A 21958-nucleotide genomic window follows, 5' to 3' on the forward strand; every position below is an offset into this window, starting at 1 on the left:
ATGGTCATGGTTCCATGCCAGCAGTGAGCAGGTAGAAACGGATCTGTACAAAAACACAAATGACAGAATCATCATCATCATATTATCGTAATTAAAAGGGCAGCCAGACCTTCAAAGTAACCCGTGTAGCAATTAGCACAGTAAATCAGCTGTAAAAAGATATAGTAATCACTTTTTAATAAGGACTGTGTGGTTTATAGTATGTAGGATGTGGATTCATGAATATACCCAGATGAGCCGTAACATTGTGACCATTGAGAGGTGGAGTGAATAACACTGATCACCTCTTTACCCTGGCCTCTGTTAGCGGGCGGCGTTCATTAGGCAGCAGCTGAACGTTGCGTCGTAAAAGTTGACGTTAGGAGCAGAAAAATTGGTAAATTTAAGAATCTGAGTTAGTTTTAAAAGCATTTCTAAAATGGCAATTTTTTTGTGGGATGTTTTCCTTCTTTCAGTATTCCGTATCTAAAAAAATAAAGAGGTCCAATGTAGGAAAGAAATGTTACACACAGCCAGGGTGGAACTGGCACGCTAACGACATTGTTTTCAGCATTTCTGCCCTTTTCGTGTGAACGGACATCGTTTTTAAAACGTTGTCGTGTCGTAAACGCGTAACTTTTCTGAAAAATGCAAAAACGATGCGTTTTCCACAGTGCCCCATGGTGCCTGTGCCGGTCGGGTGGGGTCGGCTATCCGTAACCAGACCCATATCAGTGCCGCGTTTCCATTACACGGGGTTCAGTTTGAAATGTAGGCGGGGTTATGGACGGTTGCGTAATCATGCAGGATGTGACGCCATAACGGGAGGACATTTTCAAAAAAGTTACCTGATTGCTGCAGAAGAACTGATTGGAAATGGCTGCTTGCTGGGAGAACAGCGGTTGTCACGGACCAATGAGCAGACGGCAGTGTTGAAGCTCCCCCCCCTCATATCCGGCACATTGTGCCTGGTACCCCAAGTGGAGGGGTAGCGAGAAATGGTTACCAATGGTACCGGGTGGTAACGGTTCTGAGTCAGTGGAAACGCACAACAACCGGTTACGACCTGACCCGTACCGGCACCAAGGGGCACTGTGGAAACGTGGCTTAAGAAGCTGTGAGTTGGGTCCTCATCTTGCCACACTTTGAGAACAGCCTATAGAGGAAACACAACCACGACAGACAATACTCCAAAATGCTTACCACGTCAGGGCTCCTTGAAAGAAAACTTCCACGGTTGAAAGGGTGCGATTACTTGACACATTATAAACCTAAAATGCAGTGTTGAGGAGTGAATTACGCGCCAGAGATGGTCCACGAACACGAGTCTGATTTCATGAGCTGGGATGAGAAATGGAAATCTGTGCTCCTTTGAGGTTTGACTCATGGGCCAAAGCTGAACTTCTGACAGGGCAGACTTGATTTATAATGGATTTTGAACGGCTTTACTTAACCTGAAAGAAGCTTCAGGATAAACCACGTTTCTAGGATGTGATTACTCCTGAATTTGATACAGTAAAATAATGCAGTTTTTGGTCAATTCAGCAAAAAAACCAAGTGTTACAGTGTGGGGGAAAAAAAAACCTGCAGTTAGCCTGCGTATGAGCTCTGGGGACAAATTGCGGTTGCTCACTTTTCAGTCGGTAATCCAGTCTTAGTCTTATATTTTCCTAAGCTGCAAACACCTTCACACACACTGCTCAAAGGAATGATGTACTGAGAACCAGGATGAACTGAAGTGGTTCCCATGACCTCCGAAATCACCTGATCTAAACAACATTAAAACCTGTCTGGGTTGTCCTGTGTATCCACCGCTTAAGACCTGGAGCCTTTCTCTGTTCTGGAAAGCTCCAATATCCTGTTGGACACAGCACAAGATTTTTCAGGGGAGCACAAGAAAACACAAAGCTGCTCCGAAGAAGCATATGGAGCTTTATTCTTCATGCACATTCACTATCTTACCTTTTTATCTTTTCATGCACATGAGGAGTGATGGTAAACAGAGGAGGGTGCTTCACACACACACACACACACACACACACACACACACACACACACACACACACACACACACACACACACACACACACACACACACACACACACACACACATGCATTAGCCATTATTAGGTAAAAAGGCTAATGGGTACACAAACACCAGGGGGACCTGCTGCCGCAACACAGAAATGTGCTTTTAGGTTTTGGAGTATGTCTCTTATGTGAAGGCAACTGTCCCCTGTGTGGGACCTAAATAATCAGCTATACATCTCACTTTAGAAGCTGTTGTAAGTAATCCATATAACATGCCAAGCGTTTCGTTTTCCTTGTGCATTGTTCTATTGTGGCCTGGTCATACGCTTCTTTTGCGACCCACTCAGGAAGTTGTTGAGTTGTCACCTCGACAGTGGTAAGAAGTGATAAGATTCAGGAGATTTTTGTTTACAATTATTGTTGCATATTTTTGTTGGGTGATTTAATTGGATTAGCTGATGTAGCCACCCTGTCTTACATACGGCAGATACAAAGTGTATGAAGATTAAGAGTAGCTAAAAATTCTTACTACATAATAGATCATGCATCGCTCTGCGCAAAGAACACACTGCCAACTAGTGGCCTGGCATGAATACTACAGCATTTTTTTTCAATGTTTCTTGTCCTCTTCCTGAGAATGAATAAGAGCAACCTGCCAGGTTTTATGTACATAAACGGCATAACTTTATACCCACAGACAAGACTGTATCGGCGTTGTATGGACATTGAATAGGAAGAAAACACTGTTGGTGCTAACATGATAGACTTGGAACATTGCAGTACTTAAGTGGGATGTTTTGAGGAAATTCTCTATGCATTGTTGTCATTTATTCGGGGAGGAGGCGTCTCCAAACAATGAGATCAATTCAACTGGATTTGCTCACGTGTTGGAAGACTTCATTAGTTCTTGTTGTTCTCTTGACTCGTTTTAAGAATTTGCATTTCTTACAAACTTTCTTACAAACTAAATGACATTTTATATTTATCTGAAGGGGTTTGTGAAGCTGCTATGGTGCCCGTTTGTTGTTGGCATTTAAATTCTTAACTTGGCACGTCTCGACTATTTAGGCTGCCTTACAACAGGAAACAAGCTTCATCCTTTTCTTAAAACTATACAAAGAGACCGAACTGTCCATCACGCACAACTTGAATATGTCGACACGCCAAAGCTCGACAGACCTGCCGCGCCGCTTTATGTTGCTGAATTCTGATTGGACGGTCACTGTGTGGAGGAGGGGTTTAGCCATGGCTCGTTAGTAAAGGAGTAATTCCTTTGAGTAGTTCATTGTGTTTTCAGTGTGGAAGTTCATCCCTAAAGAGGCTCATGGGCCTAGAATACATGTCCGCTTAGCAGCACAAAGGCTAATCCATTGTTGCCATGTAGGCTTCCGCTCGACCTGCAAACAAACCAGCCCACAGAGCGAGGACGTATCATCTTTCCTAGAACAGAGCCACAGCCACTCATTTTATACAGATCTGCGTTGTGCACATCTGTTGCCGGGTGAAGAGTCTGTGGAAGACACCCAGAGGTGTGTGTGTGTGTGTGTGTGTGTGTGTGTGTGTGTGTGTGTGTGTGTGTGTGTGTGTGTGTGTGTGTGTGTGTGTGTGTGTGTGTGTGTGTGTGTGTGTGTGTGTGTGTGTGTGTGTGTGTGTGTGTGTGTGTGTGTGTGTGTGTGTGTGTGTGTGTGTGTTTCCAATTAACAAAGTAAAATGAGCAGATTTTAACAAGGACATTTTAACGACCCGGCACTCCGCTTCCTCCACACGGGTGTGAAAGTGCTTCCCAGCGGGAAGCCGAGAAGTAATGGGTGTGGGAACTTTACCTTATAGGGACAGACTGAAAGGACAATCTCAGCCCTAATGGAGCAAAAAGAATTTCTAACCTCCAAGGCCAGTAATATCACTCATTAATTGGTGGAAGAGTCATTTTGTGGTCGGGCCTTGCTGCAATAAAGACTCATTCCCACACTTTCCTTTCCATGTTGTTTGCGTCTGCATTGTTGGCCTTGTTTTGTCTGTTGCTTTTTTATTGAATTCGAATGAGTACAATTTAGCCTCAACACAGCCCAATACAAATCACATTACACTTCAGAGTGAACCATTACATTAGGGTCATTGGAATCATCTGTGCTTTTGACGTGAATGGCCCTTTTTTTGTTCAGGTGTGTAACGTGTTGCTCTCAGTTGACTAAATCTAGTCTTGTGATAACTCAATCAGATGTCCTTGTGTTTGCTGTAGACCCCCCCCGGTCGCTGTTTGCGGCTTGTGGTTTTAGACCTTCGACAAGGAGCGAAGACGTCGGAAGCAATTTAAAGTGTCACGGCAGCCCCGAGCCGCAGACCGTTTCCTCATTCTCTTTCATTGAGGCTATGAAAGACGAGACTTGTTCAGTCCTGATCTCGCTTTTATAAAATAATCTCACCATAGTCTCTCAATCATTCATATCCTCTCCATCCGCATGTGGGATATATTTGGCTACTTCCATGATCTCAACTTTGTCATTGTCAAATCTGCCCTACATTCCTTTAAATGATATATAAAGAGGGACCCTTGTGTTTTTCTTGGATTTATTTTACTCAGCTCAGAGCTGTCCTTCCATTAATCCTGTATCTGACATGATTCCTTTCCCGGCGTCTGGAACAATCCGGGTGCAGTTTGTGATAGTTTCAATGGCTTTCATTAACACGTAGTGTATGATGTAACACAGACAGAATAGAATGCAAGAACATGATAAGTGTGACAGGTGCACCGGTTGCACAAAGTTCCTTTTAGAGAGCGAAAGCCTCTCACTCCCAAGTGTCAAACTCATTTTAGTTCAGTGCCACATACAGCTCAGTTTGTGGCCGGACCAGTAGCTGATAGCATAATAAGGTAGAAATACTGATGATGTCAACATTTTCTCAAGTTTCAGTGCAAAGAAAAATGAATACTTCGTAAAAAATTTTTTTCATTTTTCAGCTACTTTTCACAGAGTCTGTTATGAACAAGGTAAAATTGATTTTCTGGCTCAGCAGTTCACTTCCATATCTTCACAAAATCCCCCTCATGGTGTAACTTTGACATTTGTCATCATTGTGACATCATCGTCCGCCATGTACACACTGCAGAAGACAGAACTTCACTAAATGATGTTTTCCAAATCAAGGTGAATGAACTAAAAACAGTAATGTGAGTGGGGCTCCATTTGAGACCTACTGCTATCAGGAAGGAGCATTTAATGAAAACGTAAAAAGAAAAAAGAAGATTTGAAAATACAAATCACAAAGTTGAAAACTTCCACGTAAGAGTTGATAACAATCGCAAACCAGATCATCGCTGCCACACTTTGACAACCTTCTGGAAATCTGATGTTTTCTTTTTGGCTCGTTGCGCTTGTTTAGCAACAAGTTAGCGGGCGTTCAGCGAAGTAGAGCTGATCTCTTAATCGCTTAACGGAGTGAGGAAAAACATTGTTTTTCACAGAATGTTTTTTTTTTTATTTTTTATTTTTTTTGAGAGCAGAGATGTAGCCTTGAGGGATTTTGGTGAGAATATCGAGCAGATTTCACACAACAGATGCTCGTATGCGTCTGTGAAGCTTATCTGCCAAAAAAACAACAACGTTGGGTTACACCAGAAACGGAATCTACTGTATGTTGAGTGATTCGGGGTTGGAACGACACCTCGCCGGAGACGTGACTGTTCCCTGATTCACGTGGAAGCCGGCACAATCGTTGTGACTTCATTTGTTTCCACCATAATTGTAATGTGGAGGTAAGTTTGTAAGGAGGCTTTAAAAGACAAGAGATTTGTAAACAAGCGTCTCTCCGGGAGAGGCCGGATGGATGGAACTGCAGGACAAAGTGAGGAGGGGCTGATTCCAGTCTTTTACTTCAGTTGCTCTTTTTGTCTGATGGAACTTGTGGACATTTAGCATTAAAAAAAACGATAAGAGGACTGAACCGTGCAGTGTGAAAATAGCCAACATAGCTTTGTGGAAAAGTGTCACGACTGCAGCAAATAAAGGTAACTGGTCGGTTTATCATTCCTAAAGTGATAGTATTTTACTTTTAAATCCATCGGGAGGATTTTACCATCTCAACAGCACCACACTATATATTCATCTTTTATTTGTTGCTCTTGAATTTTGAAGTAGGATGCTTGACGCAATAAGATAAACTTATTATTGTGTGGCCGGACAAAGTACATATTGGATTTATTCTTGTGTTATTTCCGTGAGCCTTCGGAGGATTTAATCCCTCGGGCTTGGTCTACTGTCTGCTTTTTCAAAATTGGGAATGCAACTTACAGTTTCTTGTTATGTGTTATTGCTGCATTGCGACTGCAAGAACTTTCTCTTAAAAAAAAAAAAAAAAAAAAAGTAGGAACCGTCTCAGAAACGTTGGCCACGTCAACTGCTGGAAACTTAGTTTACATTTAATTAAGAGTATTTTTAGTAGTAGTACCTCTCAAAAGTCCAACCACATGTTCAGACACTTTGGGGCGTGAGGCTGAACATCTGATTAGAAGACTGTATGTATTTCATTTATATATAAAAAAAACAACAACTCTGTAGCTGTGTTGACTCTTCTTCATCTGCTGCCATTGATTGTTGATCAAATGGAGGACTGGACCATTTTGGATCCCCCCCTCCTCAGTGCGTTTACCTTCATGACCTTCCCCAACACTGTTAGCCTGATTCACATAATGCTCCCGGGACGTCAGGCTGTAATGGAATGGGCACATGAATGATTTAGTTCCTTGAAGAAGAGTACCAGCAGGAACCTTTTGTTGGAAACACAGCGATGGTTCACAACTGAGACGCTCTTTTTGACTCGGTCTCTTTTTGACACTCGTTTGGCTCAGCAGGATGATCGGCTCCACCTGGTTTGATAATCTCTAGTTGAAAACCGTGACTCGCCTCTGACTGAAGTCTTTTGCAGAAAACAATGAGAGCATTTCACCAAACTAAACAAAACGGGGGACGTTTTGTCACTATTGTACAAGTCACTGGCTTCTTTTTAAAAAAAAAAAAAAACAGTCGTGGAGTCATCAACTAGTTTCTGAAATGAAAAGTAACTGGTTACTTGGTAAAGTTTTAACTGGGCCGTCTTTATGACGTGCACACATCTGTATCATTGTATATTTGCTGAGCTGTGCGCACTGTGTGTCTCAATCTAATCTGACTGATTCGCTCATGCAGCTCGACTGAGGTGACCCCAGTTAGTTGGCACATGTCAGTTTTGTTCTTTGAGTTAATCAGTTCTTTGTAAACTCCGGTATGTTCAGCTGCTCACCCCCCAGATGGAACATTGGGTTTGACTTAACCAAGGTTTTCAGTCAGGAAGGACGTCTGGCGTAAAAAAAAAAAAACAGTTTGCTGTGTGGTGACTTGATGTGGAAGCAGCGGAATAGACTATCGTCCTGGAAGGTGCTGCACATATTCAGCCATGCTGAAGAATTCAGAATACTTGAAAGAAAAACTTTTCGCAGCAACAAAACAGTCGATAGAGAAAACCAAAAGACTTTGTTGTATTCTGGGCGTCTGTTTACACGACAACGGTGCTCGGAGTAATTGAAAAACCCATCTTTTTGAAATATACCGCGCATCACGGCCGTGGTAAATAGTTCTTCTGCACATGCGCCTGTAGATGGGCAATAACAATAACGTGGGACTCCCAGTCCACATTCTCCTGGGACTCGGTAGTTTTATACTTAAGAGTCACTTGTAACAGCAATCCGACTTCATCGTCTGTCCATACTAATGTCTGTGTACTCGCCATTGTCAGCGTTTATAACGTATTGTCCTCTGTGCGCGTGTGTGGAGTTTCATTACAAAAGCAACCAGCAGCGCCAACTCGTGGCCTGGCATGCGAACTACAATCGTTTTTGGCGTTTCTGTGTAAACACACATTCTTTTCAAAACATCGCCGTGTAAATGCAAAACATTTCTGAAATGAAAATGCCAAAAAACTGTTTTTTCACTTGAAATGTTGCGTAAACGTAAAAGTAATGGCATTACACTAAAATGTTTCTTCACAACACGTCATTCCTAACTTTGGGTTTCATCCTCGGCCATTCTGCATGGGCATGTGCCAGTTTTAAGTGTTTCATATAAGTGGTTTATCAACTTTTTTTTGATATTATGTGATTAAACTCGCCTCATGCTTCAGGATTTCTCACGCTCCTTGCAGTCAATTTGCTTCAACATTCCCTCACAGTCCTTCCATTCAAACAATCTTTTCTTCACACGCAACTCCCACACGAAACACAAGTTTCAGCTCATCGCTCCGTCACAGCCTTGTGATAGTTTCCTCACCCACAATTCAAGTAATTAAATGCTCAGGCGAAAGCAGCTCCACGTCTGTGTGGCCGACTGGCAGTCAGACAGACAGTTGATGCATTGTGTGCAGGACAGATCCATCACGTGTGTGGCTTCTCACACCAGTGTGTTTTCATGCAGGTTAATATATCCCCCGATACCGGTGCACAGCACACTCTATCAAACCTCGGCCACCTCCCGTCGGCCGTCACCATCAACTCCGGGATTTATTTCTGCACAAAATGAAACTGTAAGTGGAGTAATTCCTACAGATCTTCAGTTAAAACACTCTTTTAGTAAGGTGCTTGACTTTTTTTATTTTTATTGAATGACAATAAACGGGGCGAGGTTTTTGCCTTGCGCTAATGGAATTCCATGTAAATCAGGGGCTGTAAGTGCTCCGTCTCTGTCCTTTAAAGACCCAAATACCACTGGTGTGAGAGGCTGGCTGCGGTGACACCCGTTGTCGTCATTGATTTCTCATTAGTTACGCCCTCGGGAGTGTGCGAGCTATCGCTTAGATCAGACCTGTCGTGTTCAATTAAAAGCCTTTTTCCAAACCGGCCTGGCCTTTTTTCATACCTTATCTCTCCTGCGGCGCCTTCTCTGTTCAAACACTTTCTTTGTGCAGTTGCCTGTTTCATGCTTTGATATCAGCTGCTATGTTTGGACTAAAGAAGAGTAGTTCGAGGGTGTGGTGCGAGTGGGTCTGATTATACCCCTCCCTGTCTGCACATGTCACACGCCTCATGACACTTTCTTCCTTGTGCTTCTTCTGCCTCCAGACGCCCTCTCCGTGACCCCCCCCCCCGTCCACTTCTAGAACGACCGTACCAGACGATTTTCCTGCAGCCATTAAGCGCTACGTCGAAAACGAGCATGCCAATTACACGTGGACACTGAATAGAGCGACCCCCACAGCTCAGCGGCTCGCACACTGATAATAATGGTGGGATCACATCTTACAAAAGGCGGCGGTGAGAAGGGTGAGAAAATCACTTAGCGCTGGATCTGCGACCACCCCCTCCTCCTTTCCCTTCTCCCACATACACTGACACTCTGGTGCAGGCATGCATTGGCTCTGACGGCCCTATTAGAGCGGCCGTAATGGCCGAACAAAGTGGTGACAGTCAGGATAGCCGGACTTGGAGGGTGTCGAGGAGCCTCATTTAAGTGTAGGAGAAGGGCCCGAGGTGTTGATAAGCATGTGTGTTGTTGAAGCTCATACCTGCCTGCCTATCTGTGGATTTCTTTTTTCTTTTTTTAAGTGTGTCAGCTGAGGGGAGGGGAAAAAGATGGAAAATGTTGGCAGAGCTCACAGTTTCTCTGCTCCTTGTCGTGTCTTGAAGCAATAAACTGACAGTTGTAATACTTCATTCCCTCGGTCCTGGGCGGGGTCCACCGTGAGTTCACTGGGAGCGGTCAGGACTGCAGTGTCGTGCCAGAGCAGCACACAAACATAGAAAGCAGTCTGGTGAGCGGCAGGATGTCCGTCAGAACCAATTACGTTTAATGAGATGCGGAGTGACCGGAGGTCCTGAAGGCAGCCAGACGACACAGAGCGGGAGAGAGTTTCTCTGCGGCCGCCACATTGCTAGTGAAAAACAACCTGCTCGGGCCCCGTGAAAGCGATGACATTTACCAAGTGGATTGTTATAATGGTCGTAATGCTTTTTCAATACGCACAAAAAAAAAAGATCTTTAAATGTCAACAGTTTTGGGTGCCAGCCGCACCCTCATTTATAACGATCCACAATCTCCCTCGACCTAATTTGACTGCATGGTACTCCTGGAGATTCACAATGAGATGTGCTGATTCCAAAACAATATGCCCAGCTTAAATCCTCTTGGTTATATCCAGCTGAAGGGATGAAAGGCTGCTTGTTGTGTGGGCTAACCCTGATCGGTCTGCGATGAAAGGAGCTGAGCCAAACAGTATCTGCTGTTACAAGACAGATAGGAATCATCAACCCCCCCCACAGTGATCATTAGGAAGCGGCTGATAGGCAGATGGGTCTGAGAGCGACGTAAGGGGGAAGGTGTGGCCATCGTGACCACTGTACCGGCCGGAAAGGAGGTATGCTGAGAATGTTTCAGAGAAAATGAAAGGGAGGAACAGGCATTCTGCTGAAAGAAACAGCCATTGTCACCACTGACATGTTGTCTGATCGTTTGAGGAGGACATACCTGTTTTCTTATCATTCTGCTTTGTCACGTCAATTGTCCGCGTGGCAGCGACCTGAGAAGCTCAGAGCATGAAATGTAACAGGTGAAGGGCTGCCCCGGGACGTTATGCTCAAATTCAGTGATAACGAGGCAAAGATAATCCAGAATTAGATTAGATTAGACAGAACTTTATTGAAGTGATAAAACCTAACAGGGTACATCATTGTGTTATGGATTGTTGTAGATACATAACTACCAAGTCTCTGTGGTTCCATTTTTCACAATCCCGCAAAATACATACAAGTCTGGGTTTTTTCCTCATATTGAATGTCGAATTTCCTCATATGTCCTGATACATTTTAAATGAAAAGATACTATTATCAGCTTTTTAGATCCATAGACACCCAACAGTTTGAAGTCTGTGAATGGATTCCAGTTGAGACGCGAGTGGTACGTGTCCTGTACGAGGGGCTTTTCAGAGGGAGCAGACGTCCCCTTGAAGATATGCTTCAAACCGCTGGTGCTGCGTTTTTTTTTTTTTTAAATATGTTTATTGATTTTTAATAATACAATACAATCAACAATCTGGTTACATCAACCTGTACCAGAGGACATGAGCAAAACAACACGAGACGCACATTCATACATCCATCCACACACACACACTTAGTGAAGTTTGCACACGAAAATATATAAACAATTTTAAATATGGTGCTGCGTTTTAAAGAAAAACGTCCCTATTTGACACCCTGGTTGGTACGACCAGGAGGTGGGGTACGCCACGTGGTGTGAAACAAATAGGGCAGAGACCTCAGAGCTCTCAAAGAAAAACCTAAAGCAAAGCAAAACTGTTAAATGTGTTTATTTGTCCAGTAAGACTTGAAGACATAATCTTTATTTATTTTTTCTATATAAATGAGGAATTATTTCGATTATCATTTTGTTCCAGAGATTTATAACTTATTTTGGTACCATTAATTGTGGAAGACAGAATTTTCCAAGCCTAATAATGCAAGTTGAGTAACATCTTGGAAGCCTATTTGAATTTGTGTATTTGGTTAAAGAGAGATATCCTTTCTGTTATATAGGCCTGAGTGAATTTTCTATTCGCACAGAGCACTTTGAATGCATTAATATTATAATGCGCCTTTGAATACACTTGGAGAACCACTCAAGCGTCTCGAAACCGGATCATATGTCCTCCTCTTTACAAATCAATATACTTATGAATGCACCATCATGGTGCTTTCCAGATGCTTCAGCGTTTGAGTTCCTGAATGATGTGGAAAAAACTGTGTTCCAGACTTGCAATGTTTTTCTTGCTTCGAAATGTTGAGTAGTGCACATGCAGTGAAGCTGGGCCTGAGTGTGCACGCAGCTCCAACTAGTGATAAATGACACTGTTGTTATGCTTTTAGGTGGTATTGTCTGTGGGAGGAAGACAAAATATTGATTTCTGAAGGCAAAGCTTTTTTAAAAAAAACAACAACAATGCAGTTTGCAGTTGATCTTTTTCATGTAAACAAGGCCAGTTTTCATTCTTCAACACTGAAAACAGAATTTTTCTAGTGTGAAGCCTCTCGTGAAGCTGCATTAACCAGCATCTTCATGTTGGAGTTCTAAACCACAGAGACAAAAGTGGAGAAAAATAATTATATTTTCTTTATTTAGACAAGAGGAGACACTTTCTTTTTTTTTCACGAGCTGAATTGAACTCCGCGTGTTTTACATCAACGGAGCTCTTTTTATGAATGAAACTACTGTGCGTAAAAAACCCGAGAAAATGCCCACGAGCCACCGTTTGGAAACACCCGCATTAATTTAGGCTTTATTAACGATCGGGCTGGTCATTCTCCATGTTGTGTCGAAGCGCTGAGCCCCCCTCCTCCTTCCCCCTTCTCCCTTCTCTGTGTCCGTGGGAAGGAGGAGTTTAACCCCACATTGTCTGGGAGGAGTCCGCAGTCTCTTGGCGCTCCGTCCCGGGATCGTCTGCTCTGGAAACAGAGGGACTCGCAGGAAAAAGGAAAAACAAAGAAGGAGAAAGCAATCCGCCTTTTAGCCCTCGTGTTAATGCGACGGCGTTCAATCCGAAGGCTCGGAGGAAGGGGGCAATGTGCATGCTGCGGGGAAGTAGCGCTTCTTGAGAGGAAATATTAAGCCGGGTAAGTTGCAGGCGAACTTCCTCCACAGTCACGCTGCTTTTAAAGGACTCCGCTCCTTCCTGCGCTTTTTACGCGCATCTTGAATTCCCAATTAAACTCAGCTCTGACTGTTTTTCTCTGTTGGAGAAAAGTTTTGGGATGTCCTACATTGATTTCCCATCGACTTCTCTATGACTCATTGTTTTTTAATGTAATATGTGCAGAGTGGCAGCAGCTGTGTGACTAAAAGCCCTTTGGAAATGAGTGTTATAAGTTGTACTGTTAGTTTCGACCCTTGTTTGAAAAGCAGTATAATAATACTGATTGACCCGTCACCTTTTTATGTAGTTATCAGATATTAAAGCTGTCAGTGAGAGTGCTGCGTTCAGGTGCTTTGCTAAAATACACATTCCTCCTCAAACCCATGGGAACGTAATTCTTTGTGACACAGTGTGTCAATGAAGAGTGTACACATGTTTAAACCGGAGCCCCCAGCAGGGTTGGACAGGCTGCTTATTGCGTCTTTCTGCCCACTGATTTATGAGCGGAGCGATTGGGAGACTCGCTCCTTCCTCTAAGCGCCTGGCGATGCTCTGATGTGGTTTGGGCTGTGATTTACCCTCCACTTGTATTGTTGTCTGGCAGTGTGCTGGGGTGGAAGGGCTCTCTAGCGGCACACAGAAGCAACAAAAGGGTCCCGGGACCCCATGGAGAGGAGGGCCAGCCCAGAACTAACAGATTCTGTATGGATGAGGAGGAAAGGGGGCCCCGGGATGCGGTGCCTTTTGGCTTTTCAAGGCCCTCCGTCATGGCAACAATGCATCACACACAGGGGAGCTGTCAGTCAGGCTGGCCTGCTACCTTTGCACGCTATTCACAAAAAAAGGGCTGTAATGATAATAAAAGCACAGGCTAATGTTTGACTGGACTGCTCATTGATCTGGGTGATGCCTCTTGTTGGAGTCTGTCCAATAACCTTGCTGCCATATGTTGGCACAGAGGTCCAGTCTTGATCTGGTAATTAGTGTGACTAATGATTATTGCAACTGGTGTTGTGTGTACTTGTGCAATATACTTCTTACAGAGTTTGACCCACAATCTGTCTCCCACGTGTTGAGATATTATTGTAGAACTCCATGGGCAATAAAAAGCAAGTTAAATGCTTGATGCATAGTCTGCAATTGTAATGAGTACTACGCTTCCCCTTTGCACAAAAGCTTAATAATCCATATTTTTCCTGTCCGCTACATTTAAAATATTCCATTTCGAAAACGTCATGCATTGATATCATAGATAATAGTCGTATATCTATTTGCTTCTCACTTTGGGAGTCCGATTGGAAGTAATGCAAGAGCCGCCTCCTTCCGCCCTGTAGTCCCACGTTAAAGTTACTCTATCAGAATCCACACGGGAAATAAGAAAACGTTTAGGACTCCGTTTTAGTTGTTGATGTACATCTCTAATATCTCGAACGCTGTTAATACCGTTCTGAAGAAGATTCGTCATTACATTCATACAAACACGTAAACCCAACATTTAAATTTTGCGACGCATCCACGGGTCTGTTGACATTTTAGCGTCACGGAAACTCCCAAAGTTTGCATCGTGTGCTCCAGATCCTGTCTGTATACAATCTCGCGAGATCTTGATTTGCAACTGAAAAAAACCCCCATCAATGGTCAGTTTCACAACATTTAAGACGGTGGGTCGACTGGTCTTTCTTTGAGAAAGTCTGGCTTTTGTTTAGGCTCAATTGTTCAAATGTTGATTGGGCAGGTTTCTGAAGGTGACGTCAGTTTGCAAAACATACAAACCGTTTGACGGCAACAAATTCTGCTTTGTTTGGAAACATAGCCGCTTTGATGTGATCGATTTAGGCCACTGCGGGTTGGAAATTTGTGGAAATGAGTGGTGATGGTCTTGTTTTATTGTAATTGTTTATTCTCCGTGCAGAAGTGAAACCTTTTATGGGAAGTATATTTAAAAAAATAAAAAATGAATAGAATTGGTAGAGTAACTTTAAACTCAGGACAGCTTCAGGACCCTGAGTTTTGGTTTCAAGATGGCTGCCCTCAGTGTGACCTGTTAGTGAAAACAAAGTTATTTTTGGATCATCTAGAATTGTATATATGTATATGTATCCGATTCAATGACTCGTGCGTAGAGCTCTACTACAGTGTTGCTTGTTGGTTGGAAGTGATGCCGTTACTAGGATGAGAGGTCTTTTGCGTGTATTGACACGAACACGTGCGAACACGAGAACAGTGTTAGGGGAGGCGCATGTCCTGGTTCCTCACGTACCAGGTAACCTGGAAGAATTGGTGCTGGGAAAAGGCTTCCCCCCAACCACCAGATTTTTCCTACTGCGCCCCCCCCCCCCCCCCTCCCCCACACACACACACACACACACTCTGTAACCCGCCGTAAGATCCCAAAGATACACACTTGTTTGTGTTTAGTTCTCCGCAGCAGGAACATGCTGTGTAATTGGTTTAATGGAGTATAAAGAAGAAAAGTTATTTACTTTCATAATCTCCCTTGTTTTCATGTGTGTGCACTGTTTGTTTTAGCGAGAGATCAGAAACAAAAAAAAGCCCTGGGTCAGAAGCACCATGTGCATAGTTTGGCCTTTGCGGTTTTGCATTTTTGTGGCTCAAAAAGGAAAAAAAAAAAAAAAAAGAAAGCTTCTCCACAAGGAACATTATGTTTTTACTATTCTGTTTTTCCTCGGTTTGGAACCAGGGTCTCGAACCAGACTGATGCTGATTGAGTGTGGCCTGCGTAATTTCCTCTTAGTGGAAAACATGTGATGCTTTCGCTTGTTTTCCCTTTGTGTGCCACGAGTTACGAGTTATGCTTCTTGCCTGGCAGGCTCGTCTCTTGTCAAAGTTGTTTATCAGCAAAAAAAAAAGAAAGAAGTAGGAGGACGCACAGCTACCATCTTTTCTCTTTGGGTGGCACAGAGTTGCTTCACAGGCGGCTCCTCGCCCGCCTAATTTAAGTCTTGAGGGCTCCAGTAACATTGTGAAGCTGTGACATAATTACCGCTGGAACTTCCCTCATGAAAACAATCTGTTTTGATGTCACTTGATACGCCGTGTGTTGCTTTGTAAAGTTGTGTAAAGAACAACAGCCTCACTGTTGACTCCTCTTATCTCTGCTGCTTTGATGCTTTGCGGGAGCGGCTTCCTCCTCATCGGCCGGGACGCTTGGAGTCGTTTCCTTCTCCGCGGGCTGTGCGCGAGCGCGCCCGGTCGTCGTTAATTCTGAAGCTCGCCGGCTGAGAAACGCCAATGTTTCATGTCTTCTTCCCCGCCACATTTTTCTCCATATAAGGTGGCGTGCATGTGACTTATCAGGCACGGGTAACGTCTGTGCTTATTGTCACACGGAATGAAGGCCTTTCACTGTCTTTAGGTAGCGGGGCCCCGCTTGGGGAAGACCACAGGGGATCCACATGATGGAGACTAAAGGATTTCTAATGGACAAGTCATTTCGAGGCCATTTTGACTTCCGAGATCACAATCGAATGTTGTCTCCGCGCTTCTTTTTTCAGTAAATTGAGGAGGTGTAATGGTGGCCCTGTGTGTTACTATTTCCTTACTGTTGTGGTTGGGATTATATTTGGCCTCCAGCGTGTTTGGTGGTAGCGTATGTTCGACGGCGTCTGGAGTGGCTGCTATAAAAAGCAGGTGAGCTAAAAGCTGGTGTTGACAGCGTCTTGGCCGAGGCTTCTCATTTGCTTGCCGAGATGCCGACCCCAAGGCAAATATGCCTGTGGCTTTGACCTTCGTCTGGATGAGTCCAACTACCAGTTGGGGAGCCTAAACCAACACAAACACTGACTGACGCTACCCTTTCTGTATTGTAGTGGCACTTTTGGACAAAAATAATAACGGGACTACAAGAAAAGCACCCGGCGGGAGACACTGTGTACCTTGTGTGCTGCATAATTCAGTGATTCTCAATTTAACTTGTTATGCTCTGGCCAACCGTTGTTGGACACACTCGCAGCCACTTTGAGGGATTTGTTCAGTCAGCTGCACTTTTCTGTGTGCGCTCCGGCTCGAGATCCCCCGCTCTGCTGCATGTACAGGAACCTTCTGTCCAGCTCAGCAGAGCGACGCCCCGGCTGAACCGATGCGCCCATTCATGCCCCTTCTCATCGTCGGTGGCGCCCCGGCCCTTTGAGGAGATTAATGCACGGACCCGAACCGCTTCTGAGTCACCTGCTAAAGTATGGCCTCCGAGCTTCACAAATACAATGAAGATTCAGTGAAGACTGGCGCTTTTGACACTGTGTGAAACGATGCATTGCAGTTACCCAGCGGATGATTGGGGTGTCGGTGAAGAACGGGGTGAGGGAGCACTTTAACAAGAGCCAGACCACTTCTTTTGTGATTCAGACTTTCATTAACCCCCCAAAAAAATAACTGCGAGACACGCCGTTACAGCTCTTTTATTGATGGCGGCATAAATCATGCGGCGATTGGGAGCACGTGCAGGAAAAGGGCTCCCATGGCGGCAGTTGAGTAGCAGTGCATGTAATTCCTGTGAGCTTTCCAGACGACATACAATATTTCAGTCTGGTGGAGGTGCTGTCTCAGCACTTTATACCCGACCAAGTGATTTACGTCCTGGAGATATTCAAGAAATAGTTTGATTATCTAAATTGTATGAAGAATGGAAAAGAGCGGAAGCTGTGTGCACAAAAGCTTTTTGGAGGTGTATTGATCCACTTATGGGACTTGACGTCTCCAGAATCGCTCTGCTGCAGAAAAAACCCAGACTGGAGCTTTGTTTGATCTTTTATGCTCAGAAATGTATTCTTGCTCAACATCGGTGCTGCGTGTATACTACTGTTCAAATTACAGTCAAATTTAATCACATCTGTGATGTGTGCAGCAAAACCCCGTATTTACATCCGTGCCTTCTTCAAACATGATGTGTGGTGGCACATTCATCAGGCAATCAACAGCCCCGTTTGTATGGAAATGCCCCATTCTGCACCCCCACCCCCTTTACTTTAAGCCTGCTTACAGGTCAACCCCTACAACAATAGAAATTGTGATTGATCTGCCCTAGCTCGGTCCGGTAGCCATAAGGTCCCACTTACGATCCATGCCTCTATCGGAAAGGCAAACACAGCTGGCGCTACCGGCTCAAAGTACTCGGTGCGGTGATGTTCGCTTGGCGCCATGTGTCTTGCATTGTCTCCCCATGATGGATGGAGCAAATTGTAAGTAGACATTTACTCCAGCACATCCCACCTGCTCATCAGTGGGTGGAGATGGACTTTGTTTTTGCTTCTGAAGAAAGCTAGAAATGTCTCCGGTTCTGCATCATACCATTGTCCAGTCACTATCCTGGAGAGTTTTTTTATTTTTATTTTTTATTTTTTTCATTTTCCAGAAGACGGTAAATCATAAATCTTGTTTTTACAACATTACTAAGCGCAGATGGGAATAAATGTTGTGATGCACATAAATCCATCACTGACCATACATGCATCTATACGTATCCTTCAGTCCATTCATCACAGTCTCACCTTCAGCAGCCCACATATCAGTCATTAGAGCACAAAATTGCGGCACCCTTACATGATATTGATGTTGTTTCCCTTCTTCTGCTTGCTCAGGAGCTCGCTCCACTGAACTGCGTGGTACACGCTCTGCCCGCATCCGTGCGGTTTCCTGGGCTTTGTGACAGACGTGAAGTGCCTTTTGGAGGGTCTTCGGTGGCCTGTAATGTTCGTGTTTGGTCAGGGAACATTTTCAGGCTCATTAGCGCTCCTCTCCCTGTCCGGCACCCTCCCCGCCTGAACCGTCGATGGTTTGATCTCGGGGGGGAGATAAGCTCTTTTCTCCACTTCTCAGTCTTCAGGTCCTTTGCCATGTTGGTTCAGTCATTTGGCGTTCCGCCACGGTAAACAGAGACTGGGATCCTGATTGCTTTAGGTCCTTGGAATCCACACAGTGGACATGCTCAATTAAAGCTTCTTTGAAAGACTTTTTTTTTTTTTTTTTCTTTCTTTCAAACAGGCAAATGTATCTAAATAACCTGTTTCCTGAGGCGATATCATCGTCAAGGCTTATTTGGCTGACAGGGCTCCGTTGTTAAAGGGAAAAGGGTGTGTGAGTGAAGGACCTCATTGTAACACATCTCAAGATAAGGGGGGAAAAACAGTAGCTGTAGGAACATTTTATCATTTGGATCAGCTTTTGCAGTCCACGCCTGTGAAACTGCAGCAAAATGGTGTAAAACATGCATCACATCCTTAATGTAAGCCAAAGTAAAGTGGTGTATCGCCCAGGATGCAGTAGTCAGGCCTGTGTGTGGGCTTGCTTATTTTTGCAGCACTCTCTGGACGCCCTAAGACTAAGTAACCTTTCTGGACTCCTCACTATAGTTGAATAAGATTTTCTCTCGCCGCTTGTTCTGTTTGCTCTGCTTATGCCAAGACATGATCTCTGCTCGGATGTTGCATAAGAGCAGTTTCAGCCAGGGCTCACTTTCTCTGACCGGAGAGGACTAACTTAATGCTTGGCAAGCTCTTCCTGACACCTTGGCAACTTAAGCCACTGCTGGTGTGATTTTTCACAGCTGATGGGTGCAGGTGGATCAAATAGCGTCTGGATTTTACTACCCAGAAAGCCCTGCACAGTCTGTTTTTCATTCAATGTTTAGATACTTTTAGCTTCACCCGATGTCTTCCTAGTTATGGCAGATTTGTACCAAAAGAAACTAAAATAAATCAATCATATCTTACTGTTGCCAAACAATACAAAAGTCAAGGTCAGTATTGTTGGTAGCTGTTACTTCTGGGGGCTCAAGCCAAGTCATGCAGACAGGTCACTGCTCAGCTTGCTGCACCTTGGGACACTTGTGCAATATTAATACGTCTTCCTCCATATACGGGTCAGAGGAGATACCACCAGGATGCCTCACAAATGCCACTTTTTAAATAAATTTCAGCAGTTGAGTTGAAGTCGGTTCACAGTTATGTCAAAGTTTGAAAATGTCTTGCTGAAAGACCCGTACATTGAAGCCGGATCTCCAAACATGGTGATGTTAGGAGATGTGGGTTAACTGGTTGATTAGGCTCCTGTATACTGTATAACCAGCGGGCACACTCGCATGAGAAGAGGCAAAAACGGTGGCTATTAATGGTATTTGACATTTAAGTGTCATTGGAGAAGCTGTGTCCCACTTTGTCCACAGCTGAATCCTAATGTTATTAAAGACGCCTGAGCCACACAAGTTAACTGCTTGATTTATAGACTCACTGATCAACTCCTGGTTCTTCTGTCCAACCGCCCTTACATCTCAGTGGCTCTAGTAGATAAGAATATATTGTTTATTTATTCACTGGAGACTGCTGGATTTCTTGCTTGGTTATTGCGGTTGAGTGTTCTGATTTACCCCAGTGTGCTGATACTGGAGTGAAGACCAGTATTCTTGGGGAAAGATGCAGGTTACATAGATTAGTAATCAAGTGCGATCAAGCTTAAGCCCCGTTTACACGACAACTGTCACTGAAACTGCAACTTCTTGAAAACAGCTCCCAAGGTGGAAGCTTCTAAAAACACTCCAACTCTGTTTCCATGGAAATGGTGGAAAATTCCACTTTTTTGAAACGCTGTCACTGTCGTGCACACCAGGGCCGTAGTAAATAGTTCTTCTGCACATGTGCAAATAGATGGACAACAGCAATGGCCGCTACCAGAGTGTGATGACTGCCAGTGTCACTGCCAGTGAGTGTCGCTCTGAACAGCAATCCAACTTCATTGTCTGTCAATACGAATGTCTGTGTACTTGCTATTGTTAATGTTTCTAGTGCATTGTTCTCTGCATGCATGTATGTGTGGTTTAATCACAAAAACAAACAATAGCGCCAACTCATGACCTGACATACTAACATCGCTTTTGGTGTTTTTCCCGTTTCCGTGTAAACAGACATAGTTTTCAAAATGGCGTCGTGTAAACGTGAAACTTTCCTGAAGTAAAGCGCAAAACTATCCGTTTTCACTTGAAAAGTTGTCATGTAAAGACAGCCTTAGTGTTTGTGACTTTAATGTCATTGCATTGATGTTGGTGGTTTCAAGCCTGTAGTTTATAATTCTGTATGAAGAGTGAACAAAGCTTAATGTCGTGCAGTCTTGTTCCTTGACTTAGTTAATTTCCAAGTGCAATTGTAAGCACATCATTCACTTCCTGACCTGCTCTAAAGATCTGACCTGCTGCTCAGGGAATTCTAACCCATATGATATATGGCCCAACCATTCATCCACCATGTCACCAATCCCAACCTCATTCTTTGTTTTCATTGTGACACTTCAAACCATAACTGGAACAGGAGCGACTGTGGGTCATCTCACACAACCTCTCAAACATCCCAGGTGGTTTGATGCACTCAGCAGGACTTATGTCGGCTTTTCCAGATGGATCTCCCTGGACGTGGAGGATGTGCGAGCGCATAATGTCTACAGTTTAGACAGTTTCTGTGCGGTTAGAAGTGGAGCGACTGACTCACAGCTGCAAGGGATGTCCACATCCTCTTTGTGTGTGTGTGTGTGTGTGTGTGTGTGTGTGTGTGTGTGTGTGTGTGTGTGTGTGTGTGTGTGTGTGTGTGTGTGTGTGTGTGTGTGTGTGTGTGTGTGTGTGTGTGTGTGTGTGTGTGTGTGTGTGTGTGTGTGTGTGTGTGTGTGTGTGTGTGTGTGTGTGTGTGTGTGTGTGTGTGTGTGTGTGTGTGTGTGTGTGTGTGTGTTCGTGTTCGTGTTCTGGAGGAAGTCACTGCTGAAGTATGCAAGTCCAGCGTGGCACACATGTTGTATGGAAGCCAATCGGCTCGCATTCTTTTCAGCTGAACAACAAGAAGTGTCTCTCAAAAGTCTCCCATCATCCACGTGGATGAAGTGTGTTGGCTCTCACAAACGGAGCGGTTTGATCTTTTAACTCACCTGCTTTCATGGTAGGATTCTGCCTCCAAGCATTTTGAAACACCCCTTTCAAGGATGTTGCATTTTTCTACACCAAACATTCCCCCCCTTCTCCCCCTACTCTTCCTTTTATATAGCAATTGATATTCGCCTTGCGTTTGACAGGATCTGGTGTAAAGTGAACCCGGTGAAGTCATTCATTATAAATCATTTCCCCTTTGGAGGGTGAAATCATTTATTCACAGTCTCATGAGGTTACTGATCCGAGGAGCACGCCCTGACTGGTGACTAATAGGTGGCTGATGTTGTGTCACTCAACCCGCTGACATGCTGCGGATTCACTTTGGCGTCGAGGTTTTTGCGCTTCATCTTCTGCGTTCGCACCAACCACCGGCTAGA

The 21958-nt window shown here is 44.2% G+C and overlaps 1 protein-coding gene across 1 annotated transcript in view; it reads left to right on the forward strand.

Moving 5' to 3' along the window:
• Nucleotides 1-12450: 12450 nt before the first annotated feature.
• Nucleotides 12451-21958, forward strand: part of tiam2a (TIAM Rac1 associated GEF 2a) — an 82378-nt gene continuing 72870 nt past the window's right edge. Inside the window, exon 1 of the mRNA XM_080479863.1 lies at nucleotides 12451-12641. The gene's annotated coding sequence lies outside the window, so the exon portion shown is untranslated. The remainder of the gene's footprint in view (nucleotides 12642-21958) is intronic.

The sequence above is a fragment of the Lipophrys pholis genome (assembly GCF_963383615.2).
Source record: "Lipophrys pholis genome assembly, chromosome: 14".
NCBI lineage: Eukaryota > Metazoa > Chordata > Actinopteri > Blenniiformes > Blenniidae > Lipophrys > Lipophrys pholis.